General features: G+C 44.9%; 1 long non-coding RNA gene across 2 annotated transcripts in view; it reads left to right on the forward strand.

Annotated features, from left to right (window-relative positions):
- The window catches only part of LOC142859122 (uncharacterized), a 73,876-nt gene that overhangs the window by 6,535 nt on the left and 39,892 nt on the right, over window positions 1-27,449 (forward strand). For both annotated transcript variants that reach the window (XR_012912116.1, XR_012912115.1), the window contains exon 2: window positions 26,466-26,582. This is a non-coding gene — a long non-coding RNA (uncharacterized LOC142859122). The remainder of the gene's footprint in view (window positions 1-26,465; window positions 26,583-27,449) is intronic.

Below are 27,449 nucleotides of genomic sequence, written 5' to 3' on the forward strand. Positions count from 1 at the left end.
GCCATGTGCTCCCAGGCACACAAAACTGTTTTTATCAAGTCCAGAGGAAAGCAGGGGCTGTTTACCATCATGGCATAGGTAACAGATCTTCTCTGTAGAAGCCATAGGTCAAACCTATGAAAACAGGACCAAAAATTCTGCTGGACAGGGAACTGCAAGCAGGAAAAATAAGGTTAACACTTCTGGATAAGACAAAAACAAATGTATGTCATATGTTTGAATATGTTTGAATAAATACCTCTCCTGAGTGAATGCAAAGTAAAAAAAATATCCTTAATAAAAATTCACTCAAACCCCACTGAATCCAAGCCACTGCAGGGCACTACAGTGAGAGCCCAGCCAAGGGCAGCTGTGGAAGGGAGACAGGCAGGAAGGTGCCATGCCTGGCTGCCATGGTGTAGCAGGGCTAGGGAAGAGAGCCCAGGAAATGGACCCGCTGACCCAGCAGACAGCAGATCAAGATGCTGGCCAGCTTGGAGCAGAAGAGTTAGCAGTTAACTAAATAGTCAGTACCAGGGGCCTTTGGAACCTCAGAGCTGGAGCCAGGAGTTCTAGATTTCAGGGTTTCAAGAAAGGAACACCATGTTAAAGTGGACCAGGTCTGTGTAGGTGGACCTGGTGTGGGGGGGGGGCACACCTCTCTGCCATACCTGTCCTGGAATAGTGATGTGTATTTTTGGGGAGGGTGGGAAGTCTTATGCTTTTTAGCTATTCTGTGCACAGGTGGGAAATACCCCTGACCCTACAGGACAAAGGAAAACGACGGCTAAGACAACCAGAGATGAACATATCGCTGGGCCAGAGCTGGTAGGAAGAACAGGGCAACTTGTGGCTTCCGTTCACAAACCCTGCCTAGTAGAAGGAATACTTTTGTTTTGTCTACACTACTTGTGGGTGAGGGCTCAGGGAAAGAGTGTGTGGGAGAAAGGGAGAGAGAGCATGGGGTGGGTAACAGAAAAAAGGGAAAATTTGAGGGTGTGGGTGGGAGTTGAGAGAGTACAGGGGTGTGTGGGGGGTGCCTGCGGAGTGTGAGTGAGCCAGAGGGGTCACATATAGCTGGAGAGAGAATGAAAGAGAGGGGGGCGAGAGGGGCGTGTGGAAGGAGCCAGGGGATGCAGGAAATCTCGGTGGGCATGCAACTCAGTACCAGTCCCAACCCTCTTCAGGAGCGAGCAAGGCTGAAGTGGGGGAGAAGGGCCAGGCAAGAGTGAAGATGAGGTGGGAGGCTAAATCTGGCCTTGGTTTCAGTCTGGTGAAGGCCAATGTTTCTTGGCTTCCTCTAGGCCAGCCTTTCGAAGCAGCTCACTTGATAATCCCAGGCTGGCTGTGAAGAGACTTGGAGCCATCAGCCACAGAGGACAGATATCTTGGGTTCTTTCTGTGTGTGTGCATGCGTGCACTTGTGTGTGTGTGTGCATGTAAGGAGGGGTGGAATGACCTCTGACCACAGCAAACACACCCTTAGGTACCTTGTGTGTGTTTGCTGGGTCTTAGACCCTGCACATCAGCTTCCCCTTTGCTCCTAAATCAGTCTCCTTCTGCCCCAGCCTTGGCTCCCTCACTCCTCCGAGGCCAACAGACCCAGTACCAACACTGGACAGCTCCCTGTGTCTCTCCTCAGGGATTAGGTCTGGCTGAGATTTTAGAAGGGTCCAATAGCAGTGAGGCTCCAAGTGGAGTCAAAAAAGGGATCATTTTCTTGATTCCAGGGCATCACTGCTGTGAGCCCCTGCAAAGCCTGGTGTGTGGCAGCCCTGTGGAGAGCAGCCCATGGACAATTCCGACGCTGACCCAACATGAGCAGTGATTAGCTGTGTTTGATTTGGTCAGCTTTCTGAAGCCTCAGTCAGAAGCTCTGTTCTAGAAAAATCTGGATGAGGCAAAAGCACGAAGACCTCATTTTCTCATATTTCAGCTTGACCTCTCCATGAAAACAGTGAAGATGCAGTAGGCATGCGCCATCGCAGCCACCTGCCATAGCGGCAGTGCTCTCTCTGGTTAAGAACTCTTGCTGCTGCTCCGCCCAAAGCATCCATCTGGAATGGTTTAACACTCTCTGTAACTCCAGATCCAGGGAATCTGACACCCTCGTTTGGCCTCTGCTGGCAATTGCACTCATATGCACACACATACACGCACAGACACACACACACAAACACACACACTTAAAAATAAGTTCTGAAAACAAAAGGCCATAGAGGATGAGAAAAGACTCACTTAAGTGTGGTCTATGAGATAAAAGGAAAATGTGGTGACCTAAAATACACAGTGGATTTGGATGTCCTGATTGCAGGATCATTATAAAGTAGAAGACACAGCCGGGCGGTGGTGGTGCATGCCTTTAATCCCAGCACTCAGGAGGCAGAGGCAGGCGGATCTCTGAGTTCAGGGCCAGCCTGGTCTACAAGAGCTAGTTCCAAGACAGCTAGAGCTGTTACACAGAGAAACCCTGTGTTGAACAAACAAAGCAGAAGACTCTGAGTGCGAACATCAAGTCTGATGTCTGATGTGATTCTCCCAACAGCCAGGGCTGTCCCCATCGCGTTAATGAGTCAGCGGAGACGGGAGGAGATCTCACATCTTGGTCAAGCCCAAAAGACAGCACTTGCAGAGCACGGATTAGAACCTAGTGTGTGACAAAACCTCTCCTGGAAAGATAAAACACACAACTCCTCCCAGTCAGGGATCCCATGACAGCCCACAGTACACACCACTAAGGTCCAGCTTTATCGGGGTTACTCACAGGAATAGAAATGACTCAATTACCAAGGCCCACCCCAGCATGGGAGACAACTCACAAAAGCTGGGACAGCTGGAGCACACTGCACAGCCTGCAGGCCACTCAACAGATTGGAGTGTGTCCTTTCCAAGTGACTCTGGTCTAAACCTCTTCCAGGCATTTCTCTCAGGCAGCTGGTCCAGTCTCAGAGTCTGAATCTTTTCCCTTGTGAGAGTCCTTGGGCAGTTCATCACTCATCTGAGACACTCACCTTGTATTGTTTACTCTGGCAGGGAAGGGGCCTAGTGAATCTGGTCAGTTTCAGGGACTTCCTGGAGCTGTTTTTAGTTGTTTATCCTTTTTTTTTTCAAGATAGGGTTTCTCTGTATAACAGCTGTCCTGGAAGTCGTCTGTAGCTCATGCTGGCCTTGAATTCACAGAGATCCTGATGCTTCTGACCCCCAAGTATTGGGATTAGAGGTGTGCACCACCATAGCTGGTTCAGTTGTTCATCTTCTTATTTCAGGAAGGAGCTTTCTGTGAGATGGAACATTTCAATCTTGGAGAAAAGTGTTACAAACTCACACATCATCCTGCATGAAGCTGAGGCCATTTCTCTTAGATCGTAGAAATCTCTGCCGTAGGAGTTTGTGTGTATGAATGTTTTCCTTGCATGTATGTATATGTGTAATGTGTGTCCTTAGTGTCTGTAGAGGTCAGTAGGCATTGGATCTCCTGGAACTGGAGGTAAGGTGGCTGTAAACCACCCCATAGGTGCTGAGAGGCGGAGCCCAGGTCCTCTGTAATAGCATCCAGTGCTCTTGACCTCTGGGCCACCATGCAAGCTCCTGTATCGTTTCAATCAACCCAACTGTCATAGCTTCAGCTTTTCCTCGATTATCCTGCCATCAGTGTTCCCACCCCCACCCAAACTGTGGACATTTCCACAACAAAGTTATCGAACGGAGAAGAATCACCAAGTTGTCTGTTTATGTTTGCCCTCGGAAAGGTAGAGGCCGTGCAGGCCAGGATTCATTGTGTGCCACAGAGAGCCCATTTTGTTGAAATAGAATTGTAAAAAAGTAAAAAGGGGGCAGGCTAATCCTGTTAAACGTGGTGCATGTTTCTGCAGTGTGCAGGGAGAGATTAGAGCAGGAAAGAGACCAAGTACTGTGTCGGTCTCACTAAGCTAACGTGACAACTTGTCTTTGGCGATCTTTACAGCGTGTTAGGCAACAGTGGCTGACTCAGAAGTGTTTTCTAGCGTTCCTTTGTGTTGCCCACGGGGTTCTTTCATTTCTTAAATTTTCTTTCTTTTCCTGCCCCTTTCTTCCCCACGCTGCTCTATTTTGCTGTTTAATCCACGGTGTCTCCCTCAAGTCAAAACATTTAGCTGGCTCTGATCGAGATTTGGTTTTGAAGATGCCCTTTGACCTTGGACTGTGCGAAGCAGCCCCTGGGAAGTCAGCAGTCCACCCTCAACCCTGTGCCCTCTCCTGGGGCTCCAGAAACAGCTTTTGGGGGAACCAGCTCATTCTGGGTCTCATAGCGAAGCTGGCCTCCCTCCCCCTTTCTTCCATTTCTTCCTTCTTTCCTCTTCGCCCTGATTTCTTTTCTCGCTTACCCCTTCCACCTGTGCTTCCTCCCAGCTCACTGGCTTTCATCTTTTCTAGAAGGTCCATCTCTATCTCACAATTCCTTCTCTCTTGTTTCCTTCCTTCCTTCCTTCCTTCCTTCCTTCCTTCCTTCCTTCCTTCCTTCCTTTCTTTCTTTCTTCCTTTCATTTTTTTTTGCTGTTTTCTTTCTAGTTCTCCTTCATCTCAATGGTTTTCCTTCATCTTTTCTCTCCTAGAATTATCTTTTCAGGACCGAGGTGCTAGGCTCTGAATCTAGGGCTTTGCCAACTCCGAACACACATTGAGCCGTGTTCTCAGCTCTGATCTCTTAGATGCTCCTTGCCTCCTTCACGTTATTTAATCCCCTTCCTTCTTTTCCTTCCCTTTAAACAACACAGTGACACTTCTAACGAGAGGCTATGCACCCTTGAAAGTTTCCAGCTGAAGCGAGGTCAGGTGAATGGCTTCCACTGCTGACATGAGCCAATGGAGGAAGAGCTGATGTAGAGGAAGCACGGCTCTGAGACTCCGTCACTGTCTTTCCGAAGCAGGTGTCCAGCCTGTTTGGTGATGTGGCTGGCTGTCCATCCTTCTGTGGTTTCGGCACCCTCTGGCCCATGGTCCCTTCCCCCGCTTTCCCTACTGGCTTACCACCAGAGGCTAGATGTTGAGTCAATGGAAAAACAACACTGGCCAACATTAAAGGGAGACTGTTTGGAAAAGGAAGGCCCTGCTGAGGCACGGAGGAAGCCTGCGTGTTAACACGGGCCACCTCTTATCTGGGGCAGCTGGGGCTGAGCTGCGCGTGCTCACTCCATCCTTTGGCAAGAGGTCTTCTGCAGTCAGGCAGCCCTGGGACTGAGGAGCCATTCTTGGTCCCAGAACTATAGTGTCCCCAGAACTATAGAGACAAATGCCATTGCTCCCCTTAGAGACTGAGAAGCTAAGTTTTGCTCCCTAAAGCCCATATCTCTGGGCCTAGGCACTAATTCCCACGTGCTGTGAGTACAACCGCAACCCAACCATTTCTGACAGGAAAGTGAGTACTGAGAAAGAAGGAGAGAAAGCAACCCGAAGGAAAAGGGGACAAGGGCGTGTGGGTGGACCTGTGGCTCTGAGTTGGCTGCCCTTAGGCCTTGAACAGAAAGCAAATGGCTACCCTGCCATAGATTCACTGAATCTCTTTGTATGGTCCGGACATTTTCATCATACTGACATCTTCAGACCTTGCTCTGGGGGAAGACTTAGCAGAACCTTTCCGGAGGAGGTCTGTCTACTCAGCCAGCCACAGACTCACTCACCTGTGGGTGGGTAAAATTATGCCTGGGGTCACAAGCGCAGCGTTTCCTTGGGATGAAGTCCCTTTGATAACTTCTGGACATTTCACTTTTGGAAACTTTGGCTGCATGTGCAAATGCAGAGCAGCTTGGGGTTCCCCTCTGCTTCCGGGTCAGTTTGAATCAGACGGCAGATGATGTGAGCTAGTCATTGCTGCCTGCCCCCCCCCCCACCGTGTGTGTGTGTGTGTGTGTGTGTGTGTGTGTGTGTGTGTGTGTCTCAGAGGACAACTTGTGAGGATGAGTTCTGATCTCGTCTTCCACTACATGAATCCTGGGAATGGAATCCAGGTTGTCATGCCCTCATGGTGCCTTTGACCCAGTGGACCATTTAGATGGCCCAAACGTGAAGTTGATTTTAATTTTTACTTTTGGTCTTTGTTTTGTTTTGTACGGTTTTTCTGTAGATGTGTGATGTGACCCCCAGGCATGTAACTTATAAGTACCATTAGATGAAAAAAAATCAATTTGGTTTGATGCTTCCCAAGGCCAACCTATAGGTCATGCATGACCCATGTAACACAGTGGCGAACTTTACTCCTGAGTTTGTCCCTTTGAGCCACTTGAGAAGAGTGTTCCTTTAGATGGGAGAGGGATTGACTGCAAGAATGTGATTGTGAGCTTCTGTCCCCATCGAAGGATTGAAGATCAGGATTGCACCAGTAGGCTGCTGGCTTCCAGTATTCTTGTGTTGAGTCTCAGCTTCTAATCACCAGCTGGGCTTTCTCCTCAGAGAACCCAGTCATCTGGGTGCTGGATTTATCTGTAGCTGCTCAGGGGAGTTGTCAATCAGTGGAAATTCTGCCAGTGATGTGTGGCATCCATTTCAACAAACATGAATAACATCTCCTCCCATGTCCCCAGTCATCCTTCTGTCCCTTCTCATCCAAGGCTTGAGTTTCAGACAGGATAGAAAGCAAGCTTTTCTTTAGTCTCTTATTTGGTCTAGGAAGACAATTTATGACACAGATGATTTGGATCTCACTGAAGCCTCGTCAATAAGAAAAATCACTGATTAACCAACCAACTGAATGTAAGCTATATTAAATTCACTCTTATCGTCCATTTCTTCATGGAAGTTTCTGGCATTTGTGAACTTCATGAGTGTTTAGTGGTGAGGTTGTTTTGAACTTTTGAATGATTTAAGGACCCAAGTAGAGGTGGAAGGGTAAGGGAGAAAAAGTGAAAAGCATAAGAAGTTATTAAATGTATCAGTTAAAACCTCCAAGATCACTTTTTATTGAATTTTTGACTTCCTCAAAACACCCAGAGTGTTTTGCTCATACTAGTCCTGTCAAGAGAAGCTGGACTCATGTGTTGTCTCCTTCTGGAGGTTCCGTAGCCGGGTTGCTAACGTGGGGCTGAAACAAATGACACGGGAGTCCACGTTCCCACAGGCAGAAGGCATTCGCAGTTACACTAATCATTAGAGTTTCATGCTGATGGTGGGGGAGGGGTGGAGCCCTTCACATCGCCTTGTTTAGTTATGTTCGCTATGAAGAAAAATCGTTGTTTACCCCTGGGGAATTTCTGAAGGAAAAAAAAATCAATTTCTATCAATGAGTGATATTTTTCTCCGCAAGGGGTATTGACTCCACAATGGTGAGTTATTTTCCTCAGACACTGAGAATGGTTAGTGGACATGTCTTTTATGATCTCATCAGCATGTCGTTTTCGCAGAGGCATCCTGTCCAGGACATCCCAACTTCTGAATCGCCACTGGTTGGAGAATTTTAGAGTCTCGATACATCTGTATGAAATACTCCTATAGACTGTGTTCTAAGTTAACAAGTATGGCCTCCCCATTCTGCCGCTTTATGGGGGTGTAGCTTTTGTGATGGGGCAGCAGGTGGTAGAGAATCTTAGCCTGTTCTCCGGCTCGTCTCAGCGTGTTCTCTTGGCTCCTACATACACCCATGACCCTCTCATGGGGTCACATCTCCCTCACTGTCTCCAGGACTCCTTTCCCTCTTTTTATATTATAGTGTCATACTGGTATTTTTAATTTGATAGTCAACCAAAAACAATTATTTTCTTTAGAAATGTTCTTACTGGGAAGACAAGGCTGCCTCAAACTCCCCATGTAGTCCAGGTTAGTCCAAACTCATTCCATTATCCCGAGTATTGGGATTATAGGCATGTGCTACCATACCCAGCTTGAACTAAAATTTTATGTTGTCAGAGAACCCTTTATGTGAATGAACCTTTTGAGAGGTGGAGATGGAGGAAAAGTCAGGGAAGGTTGGAGCCTTGTGAGCTGCTTGACTTGACAGCCTAGAGTCTTCTGAGATGAGCATCTCACCTGAGCGATTGCAGAGAACCAATCATCTTGTGGGTGTATCTGTGGAGCATTGTCTTGATTGCTCACTGATGCATGAGGACCCAGCCTGGGGACAGCACCATATTTATGCAGGTGATCCTGGGCTGGATAAGAAAGCCAGATAAGTATGAGCCCAAATGAGCACACAAACTGTGTTCCTTCGTGGTTTCTCGTTTAAGTTCTTGCTTGAGTTTTTGCCCTGACTTCTCTCAGTGGTGGACTGTGTCCTGGAAGTATAGCCAGACAAACCCTTTCCTCCTCTAAGTGGCTTTGGTCATGGTGTTTGTCACAGCAACAAAATGAAACTAGGATGCTTTGTCACTCACTGTGAAGGATCATTCTCTCTGTTAGTTCATTGTCTCGAATTTTGTGCTTTCTTAATGTATTTTCCTTGATTGTGTGCAGATGGGGTAAGCTCTAGTGTCATTCCTCAGGAGCCTTCTACCTTATTTTTGAGACCAGAGCTCTGTTATTGGCCTGGAGCATGGTTATTGGAATAGGCAGGTTGACCAGTAAGCCCCAGGGATCTACCTAGCTACCTTGCTAGTGCTGATTTTGCAAGCACATACCACTATGATTTTGTTGCTGTTGTTTTGTTTTCTTTTGCTGTTGTTTATTTGCTTTTGTTGTCGTTTGTTTTGTTGGGTTTTTTTTTGTTTTGTTTTTATGTGGGGGATGGAGGTTGAGGCAAGACCTCATGCTTATGTAGTAAGCACTTCATTGCCTGAGCCACCGCTCCAGCCCATTATTGTTGGAGTGCTTCTGGGATACATTTGCTAAGTCTAAGGTTTTTTCCTTCTTTCTTCTTGTCTCACTGAATGACTGCAGTCACCTTACACCCAGGGGCATGCTCATTTTGACACTCTTGTCTGTAATGTTTGCCCAAGAACCACAAGTTAGGAGGTTTGGTCATGGTCTTGCTTAATACTCATGTCAGGGCTCTCATAAGGACGTCTAAAAGCTCCATTGTGCCCCAAGCTTACACACAATCTGTTTCCTGTTCTGAGTTTCTGATATCTTGCTGTTTTCTCATTGGATATCCATGTCTCCCCCTGACTCTTTATTCTAATACCTGGAACATATCTAAATGTGTGTAGCCTTTCTTGAAAAGCACCAGACTGTCTGTGGATGAAATATGCCCCTACTCCTGAGCTCACCCAAGAGTTTAACCCCTGAATTCAGATCTCAATGGTGTTAGGAGAGTGAAACTCTACCCTGCTCAGTTGTCTGAGATGTCTATGGGAAGTGATGAGAATGGATCTCCCATGATGAGACATGATGGTCTTATAAGGAGAAGGGGAGCCTCATAGAAATCCCTCACAGAGCCCAGGCCATGGAACTTGCCTTCAAGCCCATGAGCGAAATGAACCTGCCTTTATATAGTACCCTCCCTCAGGTATTTTATTTCAGTGACAGAGATGCTGGCCAACAAACCCCTGATCCTTCTCTAGATAAGTTCTTCTTCACTTTCCAAGGTCCAATTTAAAATTCATTTGCGTGAGAAAGGTCAGCTTCTGGTTAGTTTTGGTCAAATTAATGCAATCCAGCATCATTTGGAAAGCTAGAACCTCAGCTGAGGAATTGCCTCCCCCAGAATGACCCATAGGCAAGGGCAAGTGTGTGAGGACATTTTGATGATTGATGTGGGTGGGCCCAGCCCCAGCCCATTGTGGGCAGTGCCACCCCTGAGCAGATGGTTCTTAGTTGTCTGAGAAGGCAATCTGTGCAAGTTGTGGAGCACAGTCCAGGAAATAGTGCTTCTCCTGGCCTCTGTTCCCGTTACTGCCTTAAATCCCCACCCTGTCTTCCCTTCAGGGTAGACTGTAATGTGTAAGGTGAAGTAAACCCCTTCATTCCCAAGCTGCTTTTGGTCAAGGTGTTGTTAATCACAGTGACAGAAAGCAGGCTAGGACAGCTGCCTAATCTCGAAACCCTGGTCACACATGCCTTTTGTTGATCAAAAACGAAGTAAAGTTGTTCATCCAGCCGTATTCTCCGAGTGCTTCTGGTGGGCTAGCTGTTGGGATGTCATATAAGACATCAAAGTCCTTGCCCCGTGGAACTTACACTGTAGTCTCCGAGCAGGAAGTGACCATAGCTCTTTAATAACATCAGGCAGTGCACACGGATACAAGTGAAGCTAGGGCCGGGCAGAGAGAGCTGAAGATGACTGACTGCCTGGAAGATGCCAAGAGGAGGGTTGCTCAGCACAGAATTCCCAATACCTGCCACAGAGCCTGGTACCTGAGAAAACACCCTGGAAGCCTTTGCTGAATGAGAATCCTGACGGCTGGAACGAGGACCTGGAAGATAAAAAGGCTGCAATTAGGTATCAGTTGAATATATAATTCTGTGCTTTTGGAACCAGTTTCCCTGGCGAGAACATGTGGGCCTTGTGTTAACCATGTTTTCAGGATGAGCTGGGGTCAAGCCTGACCTCTGTTTAGAGTTGATCACATCCATACCTGTCAAGCGAAGGAATCATATACTCCTTCTTCTTACCCAGATTGAGACTGGCTGTGAATGAAACATGTGTGCCTGAAAGAATCCTTGTTCTCTTTGGTTTCTATTTATACTGACGACCAACTATTTTGCAATGAAGGGTGGGATTTTTTTTTCTGTGATCTGCATACGTGTTTTTAAATGACTAATGAAGCCAAACTGGACCTGGCAGATTTCGCCTCTACTTGTGAATATGTGATCCCCCGGAAGCTAGCTGGCTCCCTGCTCTGGTTGCAGTGGCCTCACTATTGGCATCCTGCATTTAAAGCTTTTCCATTTTGTATCTTGTCACTGGGTCTGGCTATTAGCATCCCCCATCCCTTCTTATTTTTAAGCCCACATTATCTTCTCAAGAATAGTCTGAAGATTAGGAGCTGAAAGGCTCAGTAGGCAAAGTGCTTGCAGTGTAAGTGTGAGGGCTGGAGTTTGGATCCCCAGCGCCCATGTGAAACCTGGGTGTGGCTGCATGCACCTTCGGTCTCCAAGCTGAGGAGATGAAGATAGGAACCTCCTTGGGGCGTATTGGCCAGTCAGTCTAGCCAATCAGTAAGCTCTAGGTTCAGTGAGAGACAGGTTTCAAAAACAAAACAAAAAGCCATAGAGAGTTATCGAGAAAGACACAGTGTGAACTTCTGGCCTCTTTATACATATCCACACACACATGCATATGAACATGTACACACATATGTAGTTCTCCTACAAAAGACTATTCTGAAGATTAGATATCTTTGATTAGTAAAATATTTTGGGGTGCAGAGTTAAGAAGAAGAAGGACTGAACCAAATTGGGTCCGTTCTCTATTCCTGGCCACGGTAATTAAACCCTGAGACGAGAGACAGGAAAAACTGGCTCTTCCCTAGGTCTCTGCTGTGTTCTTCCTCCATCCCACCTTCCTGGTGAGATGCTGGCCTTTTCCTCTTCCTGGGGACCTTTCCTGGTCTTGCCCCTTAGCTGTTAGTCTGCCACCCAGTTCATACAAGAAATGCTAGGGGAAGTTCTCCCTCCCAAGTTCATGTTGGCTCTTAGCCACACTGTTTTGGTTGGCCCCCATCTCTCTGTGTGACTCTTCACTAATCTCCATGATTAGATTCAAGAAGCCCCAGCAGAATGTCATGTGATCTGCCTTTCCCCCTCCTTAGCATCCTCAGTCTGCAGGCGCTTGTGATGAGGTCTATGTGTAGCTGCTGTTGGCGTTAACTAAAGTTTGTATTTGCTCTCTTCCTCAGGTTATTAATGTTACAAATGCCAAGTTATACATGTGTGTGTGCACACGCATGTGCGTGTGTGCGTGTTTGAATGTACAAGCATGTTTCAGTGTCCAAAGGTTAACCTTGCATTCCTTCCTCAGGGGCTGTCCTCCTTAGTTTTGGGACAGGAGAGCTCCCTGGCCTATAACTCACCAAGTAGGGTAAGATGACTGTCCAATGAGCCCAGAGGCCCTGTGTTCCTGCTTCTCTGAGGCTGGAGTTATAAGCACACTTGAGTTTTTACATGGGTTCTGGGGGGGGGGGAGGTCAAGTGTTGGTCCTCATTTTGATGTTGCAGCCACTTTGTGGACTGAGCTATTTCTTCAGCCCCAGCTATGTAGTTTTAAAACTTATTAAATGCCTCCCGTACTTTAAACTGTAAGCTGCGTCAACGCAGGGAAAGATGCATGCTTTGTCAACCAGAGTGCACAGTTCTGACCAGTGTAAACATGTCTAGAGATCTTCGTGAGATGTGGGGTGCATACTGAAGGAATGAAGGCTTGGGGGGATTTGCACCCACCCTCCTGGTTTTTTTTAATCTAAATGTGTACAAATTGATATAGGCTAAGAAATTCAATAACTATCTTCATCAGTTTTAGTCTCTGTGTGGGGACATGTGACAAGACCCAGAATTCCTGGCACCGCCCTTTTACAGCATTAAAAAAAAAAGAAAGAAAAACTTGGCGTATTACATCAACCAGATTTTCCCCCTTTGTCTCAAATAAGGCTCAGCTGAACAGTAGCCTCCTCACCCAGCACAACAATCAAAAACTCACAGGCCCTCAGCTGCCTGGGATGATGTCACAGAACTCTCAAGAAGGCTTGCTGCTGAGCTGGGCTCAGGTCCAGCTCACACAATTCTTCCTGCCACTTTCAGAGCCTGAGAGAGATTAGGTGGTCGCTCTCTTTCTCTCTCTCTTTTTAATTCTTTTTCTTTCTCTCTCTTTTCCCCTTTCCTTTTCATCTTCTCAAAAGGCATCTTGGTTTACGTCTAAGCACGACATTAGCTCTGGCTGCCCTAAATAACATTTTAATTGAAGTCTCAGTCCAAACAAATGCCCGGCCTCTTTATTAACCCCAACAGTGTAATTTTTCACCCTAAGCCCGATTCAGGGGGAACTGTCTCACTTAAACTGCCGTGTGACGGAACATGGCAGCTTTCCGCTATCATCTCTTCTCTGACCTTAATTTGAACCTTAATCTCTCTTAGCCATGCTCTCTTTATTAGCTGGCCACGGTGTGCCCAGTGCTAATTTTCCTGTTAGATTCTCCCACCGTAGACGTGGGTTCAGTCCACCTCAGCTCCCCTGTGGTACTATGAAGGTTTCTTTCTTGGCCTTTTTTGTTTTCACGGAAAGGAAAGGAAATCTTTTATTTGTTTTTGTTTAGTAATTTCAATAGCTACTTTGCAAAATGCTCTGTAGAACTTTAGCTATTTCTGATATTCACAAAATATATGTGCATAAAAATAATATACTCTTTAATTGTCAGGAAAACTCTTGAAAGTAAGTACAAAGGATTCTTCACCTATAGACAGACCCACAATTAGAAAACAAAGCAGAAAACCAAGATCATTACTTTACTAATTCAGGCAAAGATGATATTTTTTTTTTCAGAAACCTCTGACCTTGGGGGGCACCTGAATTATTCAGATAATAGCTTTAATTCCTTCATTCATTTTAACGCTTAGATATGACCAATGACTAACAACAGAGAAAGTAATTTCTTTTTCCTAATTATCCCTTTCCGTTTTTTTGACATTGGTAAAATGATCCACATTAGAATGCAGGGGAAAAAAAAGCATACTTTTCAATCACAATGATAAAAAATGTGTTTCTCTATTTGGAGTCTAGCTTAATATAGCAGAAGCTTGTAGGTAGAAAACAGTGCTTATGATCGTGTGCCCAATTAAATTTATTATAGGTTTTCGTACTTTTTGGCATCGCTATGAAAGCATATTAGTTATTATTCTTTATAACCTAATTGGAGGCTTTGTGTCTAGTCACCCTTCTGTTCTCTGCAGAATACAATAGTTTGTTGATTGCAAAAAAAATTACATTTCTGTGACTTTAAAGTCTTAGAACTGGGGTTGCCATTAAAAGTTGGAGGCATGGTCGGGTGTTTCAGAGGGCAAGGACCCAGTACCCTCTGGGAGTGAGGAGGGAGGCAGCTGGGAACAATTGCCTGTTCCCTGCAGAGCTCCGTGGCCCTAACAGCATGTTGGCGTGATAAACTTTGCCTTCATTTCACAGGCTAGAACAATTAGCGAGAATGAACCAGAGTTCTCCTGGATCACAGTTTATTATATGCTATTAAATTCCATTATTCAAGAAGTTGCTACTATGATCATAAAACTTCTCCCCCAGCCCTCCATGTATTTTCTGTTGTGCGTTGGCTGCTTGCTTCTCCGATGGGCAAGGTTTCTTTCTCTTTCCCGTTAGCACTTATTCAGAGTGCTTGAAGCTAATTTGGGAACAAATCTTTGAAAAGACAACAAAAATGAGATGTGAAAACACACATACACACACACACACACACACACACACACACACACACACACACACACACACCCCAACGGATGAAGGCTCTTAATTAGTCCGTTATTTGACACGCACGATTTAACATGGTGTGCTTAGTGCTCCACATTCCCCAAAAGAGAAAGGCTCTTTTTTCCCCATCCCCAACCTTCCCCCTCTTATTCATTCTTTCCCCCTTGTCACTTTCCATTAACCAGTGATAACATCCTCTGCTGGAAGGGTGAGCAAGTAGATTATTTCCAAACTGGTGTAAGTGACACTCAAAGGTCTGACCCAAAGGGGGGTTTATGATAGCAACAAGCTCCTCAGCCCCTGGAGTTAGAGAATGTCACTTCAATAACACACCCAAGTCCCTCGTCACAGCATGTCTGCAGCAAGTTGCCAAATGTCCAGGAGTGGTGGGACGAGGACGTGTATGTAAACATACTGGGTGGTGGTACCATCTCAAGTTATCCTTGTTGCTAGCAGCAACGAGAAGATGCTACGACGACACAGCCCTCCTGCACCATCCATTCTGCAGGCGAGGAGACTGGGGACTGCACAGTTTGCCTCAGTTGTCTCCGCTCACACTGTAAGTGATGGAGCTGAAGTTCGTCTCGTTTAGTGGGCTCCAAGCTCATGTCTGTTTCTGGAAGGGCCATAAACCAGCTTTCTGGTGGGGGTGGCAGCATTTCTTCTAAAATCTGAGGGTTAAACCTACCTGAAAATGGTACTGTCCTCAGGGGCTGCAGACAGCGAGGAACAGAATAAGTTGGGGTTAAAAATAAAGTGGCTAGACTTTGCTAAGAAAAGAAGGGGGGTGGCTTGCTTGGGTTAGCCTGGTTGTAGGACCCACTTCTCTGCCTGCTTCCCACACCTCTCTCCTGCTTCTGCTTATCTGCCTGCTGCCCACACCCCTCCCCTGTTTCTGTTACTCTGCCTGTTCCACACACCCCTCCCCTGCTTCTGCTTCTCTGCCGGCTCCCCAAGTCCCTCCCCTGCTTCTCTGCCTGCTCCCCACACCTCTCCCCTGCTTCTGACAAATAGAACTTGGAAAGAGAGGCAGCAGAATTAGACTGGAACAGTCGGGATCCAGCGCAGGCTGCTGCCCAGACCCTCACACTGCCTTCTGGCCTCAAAGAGCTTTCTGCTCCTAAGACAAACAAATGTTATTCATTGACCAACTCTCAACTTTTGATCTTCCTTGGACAAATTTTAGCTTCTTTTTCCCAGGAACCCCGGAATCATGTTTGTTATAAAATAAGACTGTGGACTTACATTGACAGAAACAAAAAAAAAATCACTTCATCATTTGTAGCCAGAAAGGCTATCTTTTAGTTGACAAAATGCCTGAGAAAAATCAATTTGTAAAGAGAGCACATATTTAGACTCAAACAGTTTCTGTAGGTTCTCCCTGGGTGGACATTTAGCTTCATCGCTGTGCACATGTGGTGAGTGGAGGCATCAGAGCTGAGGGGCAGAGCTGCTCCTGTGCAGCTGGGATGTCCAGAAAAGCAAAATAAATTCGTGAGAAGAAAGGACCTGCCCCCTAATGATCGCATATTTTAGTTATGCTCCACCCATCAGCTAGGGGCTGAAGATTTAACATACCGGCTCTTGGGGGACGTTTAGGATCAAAAGCATAATACCAGTGAATGGTCGATAACGCTACAGAGGGCAGCTCTCTGGCCAAGGCTCAGCACACGTCTGTAGCCGGGAGGACATGGTGGTTACAGGGAAGAGCGGATGATGCCACCCCCACTTAGGTCGGATATTAGCACCACGGGGTAGCCTCACCTATTTGCACCCCAGCCTTCCTAGTTCCTTGCCTTTCTTACTTTGCCGTGCTGACAGTGGCCCCGCTAGTAGTAGAAGGGGATGGATGCGCATGTTTTGCCAGGGTGCCCCATATAGTGTCCTTCTTTCTCTGTTTCTGTGCCCCAGCAACTTGGTTACAGACTTGTAGATGACTTTATTCTAGACAGGTCTTCTGTCCCTTCTCAGCCCATGTAGTTGGACCACCTCCGTTAGAGGTCACCATAGTGGCTTTTCTGAGCTCCATCGTGTCCATTTGCCCATAATTCTTCAGTTAACATGGTCAGCATGTTACCTATTTTCAATCCTGTCTCCCCTGGGCATCTCTCTATCTCCACTTCCAAAGCCTGGCACCAAGGCAAGACCCAAGTTGTCCTTTGTGTGACCATCTGTCAAGCACCCTTCAAGTTAGGAATGAAGGAAGGACTAAGAGTTGATGGTCACAGAGACAGCAGTGGCCCAGCTGCGGTCCTCTGGAATGACAGAGGAAAGCAAGTGACCTCAAACAAAGGGAGGTAATGGGTTAGGGAGATGGCATTGTGGGTAAAGTGTTTATTGCTCAAATCTGTAAATCTAGGTTTGTATCCCTAGCAGCCACGTAAAGGCTGGGGACCCCGTAGCACAAGTGTCTGTAACAATCACATATCTACAGGAGGTGAGAGGTGGAGACCGGCGTCTCCAGAAACACTTGAGCCAGCTCTGACACCCACATATATGCCATGGTACAAACAGACCATTATTCTATTATTTACATGCCAATGTGCATGCATGCACATGCGCGCAAACGCATGTGCGCACACACATACCACTCTAATAGAAAGGTCATTATAAAGAAGTTTCTCTCCCTCCTTCCCTTCTTCCCTTCCCCTCTCTATCAGTGTTTACCATGTAGTTGAGGTTGGCCAGGTTATGCAGATTAGAGTAGCCTTGAATTCAGAATTCTCCTGAAAAAGGGGTCCTGGATATTAAGATTTATAGGCATGTGTTACCATACCTTGCTAAAGAATTTAATTTTTATTGTCTTTTAAAAAACTTTTAATATTCAGTTCATCTCTCAGAAATTTTTATATGACTGAGAAGATGTAAAATTTGTCTATTGCCCTCCTCTACCTACCATTCTGTCATCTATCTATTAATTGATAGGTTTATCTATCATCTATCCATCAATCTATAACCTACCCATCCATCACCTACCTATCTTTTCAAGCTGGAGAAACAGATGACAGGAGAGTGGATAGTCAGCAACAGGAATGGAAGATGGGGAATCACATGCAATGAAGCTGGGAGTCACATGGATCATCCAGACCTTAAAAAAGAAAAAGGCTGATTTTCAATGCTAAAGTCTTGAAAGGGGCCTGACAGCTCATGGTGTTGGTGTGTTCCTCCTGATTGTAGATGACATTTCGTGTTTGGCATAAGCTGTCTAGATGTGCTAGCTCTTTGTACGTATTTCACAGGAAAGTGTCCTCCACTTTCAACAGAACAGAATAGCTCTTGGCACTGGAGGCCCTGGTCTGGGGATGGCTGAGGGACCTACCTGAGGATGTGCAGGGTGTCATCTAGAGCACCGACATTCTGACCAAGGAAGGAGGGTGGACTAGGGCTTCTGTAGTCTTCTCCCTTCCCACTGTGCAGGTGAATCTCAGACCGTGAGCTCGGGAGCTGCCTCTCCAGTCCTCATTCCTGTGGATGACAGATGCATGGGTCTATAATGTTCCTACTTTCAATAATTTCTCATCCTGCCAGTTGCTAGTTGCATGTTACATCTTCTGCAAAAATAAATCCCTAAATAAGTCAGGGTGCTGATAAGACAGCTCCGGGGGGGGGGGCGGCGCTGAGGGATTCCAAGAAGAGAGCCACATGAAAGGCATAGAACAGCTCCTGCTATACAGCTCCTGCTCAAGAAATGCTCACAACTGTTATTGTTGTGATTAATAACTGTGAGGATTCATAATTTTTAATTTTCTATGTTAAGTTCCTCCATGCATCATTATTATTCTAATTTCAAGCAACTTTTATAGAAATAGTCTGGTCATAAGTCAAGCTATTTATATGTGTGGTGTGACACATGTGTCATGATTACTAAAAAAGATTTATTTTTATTTCTTGTGTATCAGTGTCTTGCCTGTGTGTATATAAGTGTACCATATGTGTGTAGTACCCCTGGAAGCCAGAAATGGGCATTAGATCCCTTAGAACTGGAGTTATAGCAGCTGTGAGCTCCCATGTGGGTGGTAGAATCCAAACCCAAGTTTTCTGGAAGAACATCCAGTGTCTTTAACCATTGAGATATCTCTCTAGCCTTGAGGTTTTTTATCCCTTTATGTACCGATGGACAACAAAGTTGCTGCCGTGTCCTGGCTACCATTAGTCACTCTGCAGTGATCCTGGGAACATAGGAATCTCATTCAAACTCTAGTGTACCTTGATACATGTCTGCACAGAAGGGATTGCATGACAGACTGATGTGAAATCAATCAGGGACTGGACGTGAGTCCATTTCCTTCTGTTCTTATCCCAAACTATAAGCATAGAATGAAGCAGGTGATGGGGAAGAAGTGGTCACTTATGTTGTCGAACTTTTATAGAAAAATGTGGTGTTGGCATGCTAGAAAACACTCAAAGTTCATTCTTTCAAAAATGACTTTTTAGGGATCAGAGAGATAGCTCAGTGGTTAAGAGCATATGATGTTCTTGCAGAGGACCAGAGGTTGGAACCCAACACCTACACGGCAACTCACAACCATTCTAACTCCTGGTTCAGGGGACCTGACTCCCTCTTCTAATTGCTGTGAGCACCAGGCACACATGTAGTGTACAGACATACATGCAGGCCAAACACTCACACACATATAAAATGAATTTTTAAAAAGAATTTTTGTTTTTCCCCATATAGTCTTCCAAGAAGGTTTTATTTTTTATATTTTTATATTTTGCTTTATCAAATGGGGTTTATCCTTCTGCTGTCCATCAAACACAACGGTGAGGATAAGATGATTTTTGAGTGGAGGGTGAATTGACTGCAATGGCTTTCTCTCTGGCTTTGGACAGAGTGACAACCCCATCTTTTTGTCTTGACCCCAGGCTTAGAAGCTGCCAGGAGAAGAGAGTAGAACACTGATAAATTTCTGTGAAGAGCAAAATCGAGGAAAGTGGGTGTCTTAGTTGCTTGCCTATTTCTCTGACAAAACACCATGCTCCAGGCAACTTATAGAAAAAAAAAACATTTAATTTGGGGTCATAGTTCTACAGTGGGAGTCTCTGACTTTCATGGTGGAGAGCATGAGGCAGGCAGGCGCAGCTCTGGGTCAGTAGCTCAGAGCTTACATCTGACCCACAAGTATGAAGCAGAGATAACAATAATCTCATAACCCATGCGCAGTGCCATGCCTCCTCTGTCAAGGTCACACCTCCTAATCCTTCCCAAGCAGTTCCACTAACTGTAGCCCAAGCATTCAAATGTATGAGCCTGTGAGGGCGTTTCTCCCTCAGACCACCATGGTGAGATTCAGCATGAGACAGAACACATAGGGAAGAGGAGGAGAGGGTGTTGAGAGCAGGAGGAGGCTGTGCTGTAATGGGGGAAGCGATGCCATAGCAACAACACAGAAAAGAAAGAACCAGAGTAACACAGTGAAGATGTGGCTAGCTGCTCAGAGAGTAGGTTAGCCATTTAGGGAGAAACTGCTCTTGCCTGAACTGCTTGACTAGATATGCGGGACCACAGAAAAATGACTGCTGAAGGTGAGACAGTTCCTGCTTCATGAAAGAGTCTGCCAGACATTCAGCAGGACACAGAAAAAAGTGACTGATGGACTTAGCTGTTACAAGGCAGAACACATCTTCAAATTTCCTGCTTCATGGAAAAGTCTGCCAGATACTATGGGCCTGTGGGCTGAAGACTGGATGCCCCAATGATACAGAAGAACTTTGGGTGACTGTTCAAGCAGCAAGATGTCTCTGTCAATTCTACAGTTTTGGTACTTGCTTATACTGCACTTCCTATTAGCTCAGGTAATATTATTTCCTTCAGTGGTCTTTAATGGAGTTGAAGAATAGATAGTTATAATTACAGTTTCCTTAGTTATGATAAACGATAAAGTAGATATAAATATTGTAACTATAATTCTTGCTTGATACCTGTTTTGCTATATGTAAATTTACTATGTTAAAGTTAAAACCTTCCTTTTTATTTAGACAGAAAAGGGGAAGTGATGTGGGATTCCTCTCTGTATGCTGTGAATATGTTTTATTGCCATTGGTTAATAAAGAAGCTGCTTTTGGCCAATGGCTTAACAGAATAGAGCTAGGTGGGAAAACTAAACTGAATGCTTGGAGAAAGTAGGTGGGGTCAGGGAGAAGCCATGTAGCCACCCGCAGGAGACAGATGCCCCAGAACCTTGCCAGAAAGACACAGCCACGTGGCAATACACAGATGAATAGAAACGGGTTAATTTAAGATATAAGAGTTAGCCAGAAATATGATTAAGCTATTGGTCAAACAGTATTGCAATTAATACAGATTTCTGTATGATTATTTTGGGTAAGGGCAGTGGGAAAACAAACTAGTGGCCTCCCCCAACACATATGTGCTGGCAAAACACTTAAATAAATCAAAAATTGAAAAAAAATCATTAAGATTTTTCAAGTAATCCTAGGCTGTACCAAGTTAAGACTAGACAGCAAGGAGTTATTTATTATTGAAACAACACCTACCTAGTTCTGTTCTGACTTATCTACTTGAATATTCTCCTGAGGAAGGGATACCATATACAGAATTAGAAGGTAAACAGAACTCTTGAGAGGGTTGGGAAGGAAAGATCGAGGAAGTTATGCAAGTGGACACTGATGCCCTCAGCTGTCTGCATAGAAGTGACATACAACCCGCCATCTGTCCCTTGTCTATGCACACAAACACCTGCATGTGGCTACTGATTGAGGAAAATGTCTCTGTTTTTTGCCTCTTCAGCTTCCTGTGATGTCAGTGGCAAATCACTCTAAGAATCTTCTTGGCAAGAGAGCCTGGGAAATGTATTTTCTAGACTCTCAGGTCTTGAAGTATGGGAGAATTTTATTTTTAAAGTTTTCAATTAAAATATTTGAGATTTTATTTATTCCTATTTTATGTATAGAATTCTATGTCCATGTACCATGGGCATGCAGTACCCAAAGTGGCCAGAAGAGGCTGTTAGCTTTCTTGGGACTGTAGTTAACATATGTTTGTGAGCTGCCTTGTGGGTGTGGAAATCAAACTCCAGTCCTCTGGATGATCAACCAGTGCTCCGAACCACTGAAGCAATCCTCCAGCCCAGGAGGGTTTGGAAGAATGCTGAAGGATGCTGAAGGTACGTGCTGTCTCTCAACAAGAGGTTGAGCATCACTTTCTTGGTCCTTCTGGTGAGACATCCAACAGGGTTGTCCTTTGTAACTCACATTTTCTTGAAAACGTCTCAAGAACAGATCTTAATGAACCCCTTGTCTTCATGCCACACAATAAATTATTCTGAATTGGTTTCATTAATGTGGCAGAATCAAAAGAAACAAAGAAAAAAACCAATACGTTAGATCTCAGCGAAAGGCACTTTCCTTCCTACCCTGCTCATAGTGCGGACACCCCTGAGTCCTGGGTTCTGTCTGCACACAGACAAAGGGTGGATGCTTTGTAGATGCTCTGCCTTACTGGATCCATAGAAACTGTCAACCATAGTTTTTTGTCTGTTTTATACTGAGTTTGTTTATAAAGTTGGTCAACGTGTGTCAACATTTTGTTCAGCTGATTATGCGCACAATCTTGTACTCTTATACGAGATGGAATTCCTGTTTGGGCATGAGGGGTTTGTGGGTTTAGACTGGAATAGAGTGGCAAGTATTCTTTAAGTGAGGGGTGTGGTATTTGAGTACCAAGAAGACCTACTCAGCCATAAAAAATTGATACTCAGGAAGGGGGGCGGCAGGCCCTGTTTCCATTTTAATGGAAAAGGCACAAGGATTAAATCCATCCTCTTGGCATTTGTTTTCTTCATTACCCCCAGAGGCTAAAGCTATTGTGTCTCTGGTAAAAATGATGGCGGAATGACTCAGACTTATTTACAACCATCAAAGACTTGATAGATATGGATCGTGTCATAATTAAGCTTGTCATAATAAAGGGGAGGCCATATCAGTGCAATCACGGGGGCTGTTATGATGTCACAGCTGCCTGTGCCCGGCATTTAGCCTCTATTTTCCACTCCCGCCCACGCTTATCTCCCGCTATATTTGGTTGTTTTACAGTGCTACCTGGACCACAGTCTACTTTACAAAATAAATGAACAGGTTGAGCTCTCTGGAACCTGTTTCCTGTGCCTACCGATGCTTTTCCTTGGTGTGCTATGTTTTGTCTACTTTGTACCTAGAATCGTGACTGGGACAGTCATGAGTTTGCTCTGTGTAAAGGAAAGGAGAGCAGAACATTGAGCAATCAGCTAACGAATCCCGCTGAGATGGTTGGTGAGTTTGGAAAATTCCACTCTCAAAAAAAAAAAGTTACTTTCTCCATAGCAGATTTCCTCTTGGCCACAATTATCCACAAAGCTGTCCAGTTTCCAAATGGTCTTGACCACTGCTGATATCCCCTACATAAAGCCTTTGGAAGATTTTATTAGATATGCTTAGTGATCCTTTTTTCTAAGTAGCCTGTTTTTCCCAGCCTGTGTACTTATTTAATAGCTATAGAAACCTGTTTCAGCTACTCATCATTGCTGTTGATAAAGTATTATAAGCATAGTAACAATAAGGGAGTGTATTGTGTTACTCATGGTTCTTGGTTTGACAGCTCAGTTGGGCAGCTCTTACTTGGAGTCTCATGTGTTCATAGTCAGATGGTGGCTGAGGCTAGAGCAACTTCATTTGTATTTTTGGCCTTGGGCTAATCAGAACTCAATGTCTACATGGTTTGCTTAGATTTCCTTGTGTTTTGGTGGTCTTTGGGACATCAGATTTTCATATTGTGATCAGCTTCCTCTAAAGCCAATGTCCTGAGACATTTGTGTGGATGTTGCAAAGATTCTAAAATATCTCCTTGAAAGTCATGTGATCATTTCTTCCCTCTCCCATATGTGAAGAATTACACTGGTGAACCCATATTCCAAGGCTTAGAGGAATAGATTCTGCCCTAACACAAGGGGAATGGTTTGTGCCTTGAAAGAAATACTTGACATGATCATCTTAAAGAGACACAATCACAGGTGTCCGTGTGTGGCTTTATCTGTAGTACTGAAGTGCTTTACCCGTAGACAGGGACTCATGAAGGTTTAAACTTAGCTTGTGTTTCACCAGACAGTCTTCATAACTAACAGCTGAGCAGTAACGGTGAATACTAAGAGTGTTTGCTCATGAAACGGGCAAACCAACTATTCTGATCACTTCTGACTTTCTCACTGACAAGGTGAAGGCATCTGTATGTGTCTGACCCCCTCACCCGATGAGCACCTTGCTGCGCTTTCATTCACGAGCCATAACAAAGCCTTAACAGTTTGGGCAACACTGAAGTGTTCACTGTGGTTTGACAGAATGGGAAATTAGTGCTACATGTGGGGGTTCAAACTAGCTTCTTTGGCTTATAACAGGGATTATTGAAGAAGCTGAAAAGTCAGCGTTCTCCCCGTTGAGTTTCTGTTCTCCCTAGCACATCTGTCCTTGTGTTCTTTGGAACAGCTGGAGCCAACCATGGATTGAGAGTTGAGTTCAGACAGTCAAGAGAGGCAGAATCAGCATCCGTTCCCACCTGAGACTCCTGCCTGGGAGAGCAGCTGATGAACAGTTTGTCTCCGTGTGCCTCCCCTCAGCACCGTTAAAGGAAGGTGATCAAGGTCAGATTTCAGGTCAGCTGTGTTGACAGAAGGATTGGTGGCACTCAGCAATTCCCAGGTCTTATCAATTTTGGCACCGCTTATGTCCATTTGAGGGTGGCACTCTGAGGGGCTGGGAGAATAGGCTCATGATGACATAAGAGATGTCTTGACATTTCAGAAACAGAGGTCAATGCCTGGAAAGACGCAAGAGAGGTAGAATTCCCGGGACCTCTGTCAGTCCTGTGCCTTCTGAGGTGTTGTCTCCTGTGCGTGAAAGCATATTTTTGTGTGTTTTAAGTGGACAACAGCAACAACAACAGCGTAATTTTCCTTGTTTGCCAGAATGTTTCAGGGAAGACTGAATTCTGGCCTATCACATTGCTTGTCTTCTGTGAGTTCCTAACTCCAACCTCATGGCTGGTGCTGCAGGACCAGTTCCTTCCTCATATCTGTGAGGGTTATATATGTGGGTATGATTTGCCAGTCTGAAGTCCTTCTATTTTCAATACAGCTTTGCTTATCTGAAAAGTCTTTTTTTTAAAGTAGAAATTTGCAATGATCTGACTTTAGTCATATGCAATTCTTCTCTCTGCAAGCTCCACGCTCGTTTGCTGTTTGAGAATATTTAGTTTTTAAAAGTGTATTTATTTTATTTTATGTTTATGAGTATTTTTTGAGCAAGAAGGTGTGTGTGTGTACCACATGCATGACTCCAACTTGTAGCAATCAGAAGAGAGCATCCGATCTCTTAGAACTGGAGTTATAGAGGGTTGTGAGTCACCACGTGGGTGCTGAAAACCAACACTGAGTCCTCTGGATAAACAAGAAATTCTCTTAACTACTGAGTCATCTCTTTAGTCCCTATCTATTTTAATTATGTACATTCATGTGTCTGTGTGTGGGTTTGTGCATGAGTGCAGGGATCCTCCTGGAGCTGGGGTATAGGCAGTTGTGAGCCACCTTGAATGAGCACTGGGACGTGCTTGTAACTGCTGAGTAATCTCTGGTCCGTGCTATGTGTTCTGTTGTATTATTCAGTGCCTGCTGGAGAATCACTGTATAGTGATTTTCTTAGATGAATGGTCATGGCAGGGATTTCTCTTCACATGCAAATGTATACATAAACACACATATATGTATGCAATTGATATGGATACATACAGACCTGTGCATACAAACTTCTGAAGAAGCGTCTCAATTCCTGATCCATTCTCTCCGCTTCCCTTTGTTTTGTGGGTCGAAGTCAAGCTGAAGCTTTTAAGATAATTTGGTGAATTGAATGTATACATACACCTAAGGAATACTGTCGTTATAAAAGATCTCCAGCTTGTGATCACAAATATAAAAATCAGATAACTATTCACCTTATTCTCCATCTATTTATGACAGGCATAAATCTCTGAGTATGTAAGAACTTGCCATTATTTGAGCCCCCCAAATATCTGTTTTTCCTTTTGTACTGTGGAAGTCTTTAATCCCTCAACATAAAGCTACAGAGTCCTGGAATCTCTGTGCAGACCTAGGAGAATTCATCTGGGCCTTCCTTGGGCATGGAATCAACAGGGTGCAGAGGACTGTGCTTCTGCGTCTGTGGGGGCTGTCGGAGACTTCTCCCAAATGTTAACTTCCTAGAAGCCCTTTAGCTTGTAAGCCACCCCCCCTCTCTCTTGTAGCCATTGGAAATATTTCTGTTTGGAGAGCGTGGGGCTGCTACGGCACATCTGGCGAGGAGGTCTGAGATCGGGGCACCAGGCAACCCGTTGCTGTCCCAATACCCTGAATATTTTGGTACTTCTTATATTGATGTAAATTACAGCTATCTTCTCATAATTATACTCGTACTTAAATTGTGAATGGTACGATACGTCCTTGTTCACAGACACCCATCATGACAGGCAGCAGATCTTTCCACAAACACAGGTTTTCCTGAGAACAAAGTGGTGCTTGGCGGGGGAGAGCGATAGATGCCCACGTTTTAAAAGTGATGGATGCAGAAGTAAGGTCTCGCTACCTCATGGGAATTCCGAAGCGATTTATTGGTGTGAGAAATAAAACGTTAAGCCCATTTGTGTTCATTTTAATTTCACCTTAAATCTGGGCATGCGTGTTCTTTTTAGTTGTCATTCAATAATCCTCCATATCTATGGGTTCCATGTGAAATCGAACACCTGAGCACAGGCATAACATTCCTGTGTTCCTGTATTCTCTATGTTCAGAATAGGTTAATAAATGCGTAGTTTGTAAATTAAACTAAATTTAACATTTTATTGTTGGTAGAAGTGTATGGTCTAAACGTCCAAAGATCCCTATTTTCAAAAGGAACAAAAAGTCCTGATGAGGCCGAGGGGAGAGATGGGAGGTGACATAGGACAGGGTCTGCAAGCTCAGCTTCCCTTCTCCGGTTGTTCCCGGCCCCAGCCATTTGATCAATAGTGAGTTCACTTCCAGTCAGACTCCAGGACAGCCCCTTTTAGATGTCAAGAAATTGCTCAATGCTAGGATGTTGACCAAAGAAAGTAGATTTTAACCGTGCTTTTATTTTTTCCGTTTTGTTTTCTCAGGAGTCTGATGGGAACAGAAAGTTTTGAGGGAGTTCACTGCCGATGCAAGGTAACTGGCTGGATAAAGAAGTCCAAAGTTATTTTTTTATCTGTAGAACAAATAAAGCCTGGCCAAAGGTGAGCAAAAGCCAATGCCTCCCACCTTGTCCCTCTCTCTATGCCTAAGGGATGTTTGCGTCCGTGGTTGCACAAGGAGAGCCTGCTCCACGCTGGGTGGAGGGGGGCGCATCTGAGAATGCCTGGCTACAAACTGTCTCCGACCTTTGTTCTTCATTTGACGGGCGGTTGATGATGCCATCTATACAGAATCAGTTAAAAAATGAAAAATCCAATCGTTGGTATCTTCTAAATACCTGGGAATTTGTCAGCCAGTACCGGAGTGGCTGAGCTGGGATACTTTTTTATTTTCTCCAGGAATAGACACAATATGGCTTTATAAAATGGTGAGGTATGCGGACTACTTGGTGCATGCGTGGCTGTTAGGCTGGGTCAGTGAGGGGGGACACAGCGGCCTGATCCTTATGACTCCTCGACGATTCTCATGATGGCCACCAATAAACAGACACCCTGAAAATGCTGACCATCCTAGGGAGCCCAAGTAGTCTTTTATATTTCTATTTTTAACTTTATTTTATTTGAAGCAGTCTTGCTGTCTCCCAGGCTGGTCTTGAACTCACAGCAAACCTCCTTTCTCAGTGTCCCTCATGAGGGGATTATAGCCAGGAACCACCATTCATGGCTCTCATTGGTACTTAGGAAGACAGTGGCAATGTTGCTGGCAGATTGGGAGGGATAACTAACTGAATGATTACTTAACTGCCTACTATTGGGAGAAAATTAAAGCTGCTTTGAATCCTAGATATCCATATTATCCAGATATAGCTATGACTTTCTCCTATTATTTCTGTTAGAATAGGACAGGGGGTCAGCCAGGAAGTAGGCTAACACAGCCACCGATAGCCAGTTGTGGAAGGGATAAATTAA

Source organism: Microtus pennsylvanicus, chromosome 10, assembly GCF_037038515.1.
Source record: "Microtus pennsylvanicus isolate mMicPen1 chromosome 10, mMicPen1.hap1, whole genome shotgun sequence".
Taxonomy (NCBI): Eukaryota; Metazoa; Chordata; class Mammalia; order Rodentia; family Cricetidae; genus Microtus; species Microtus pennsylvanicus.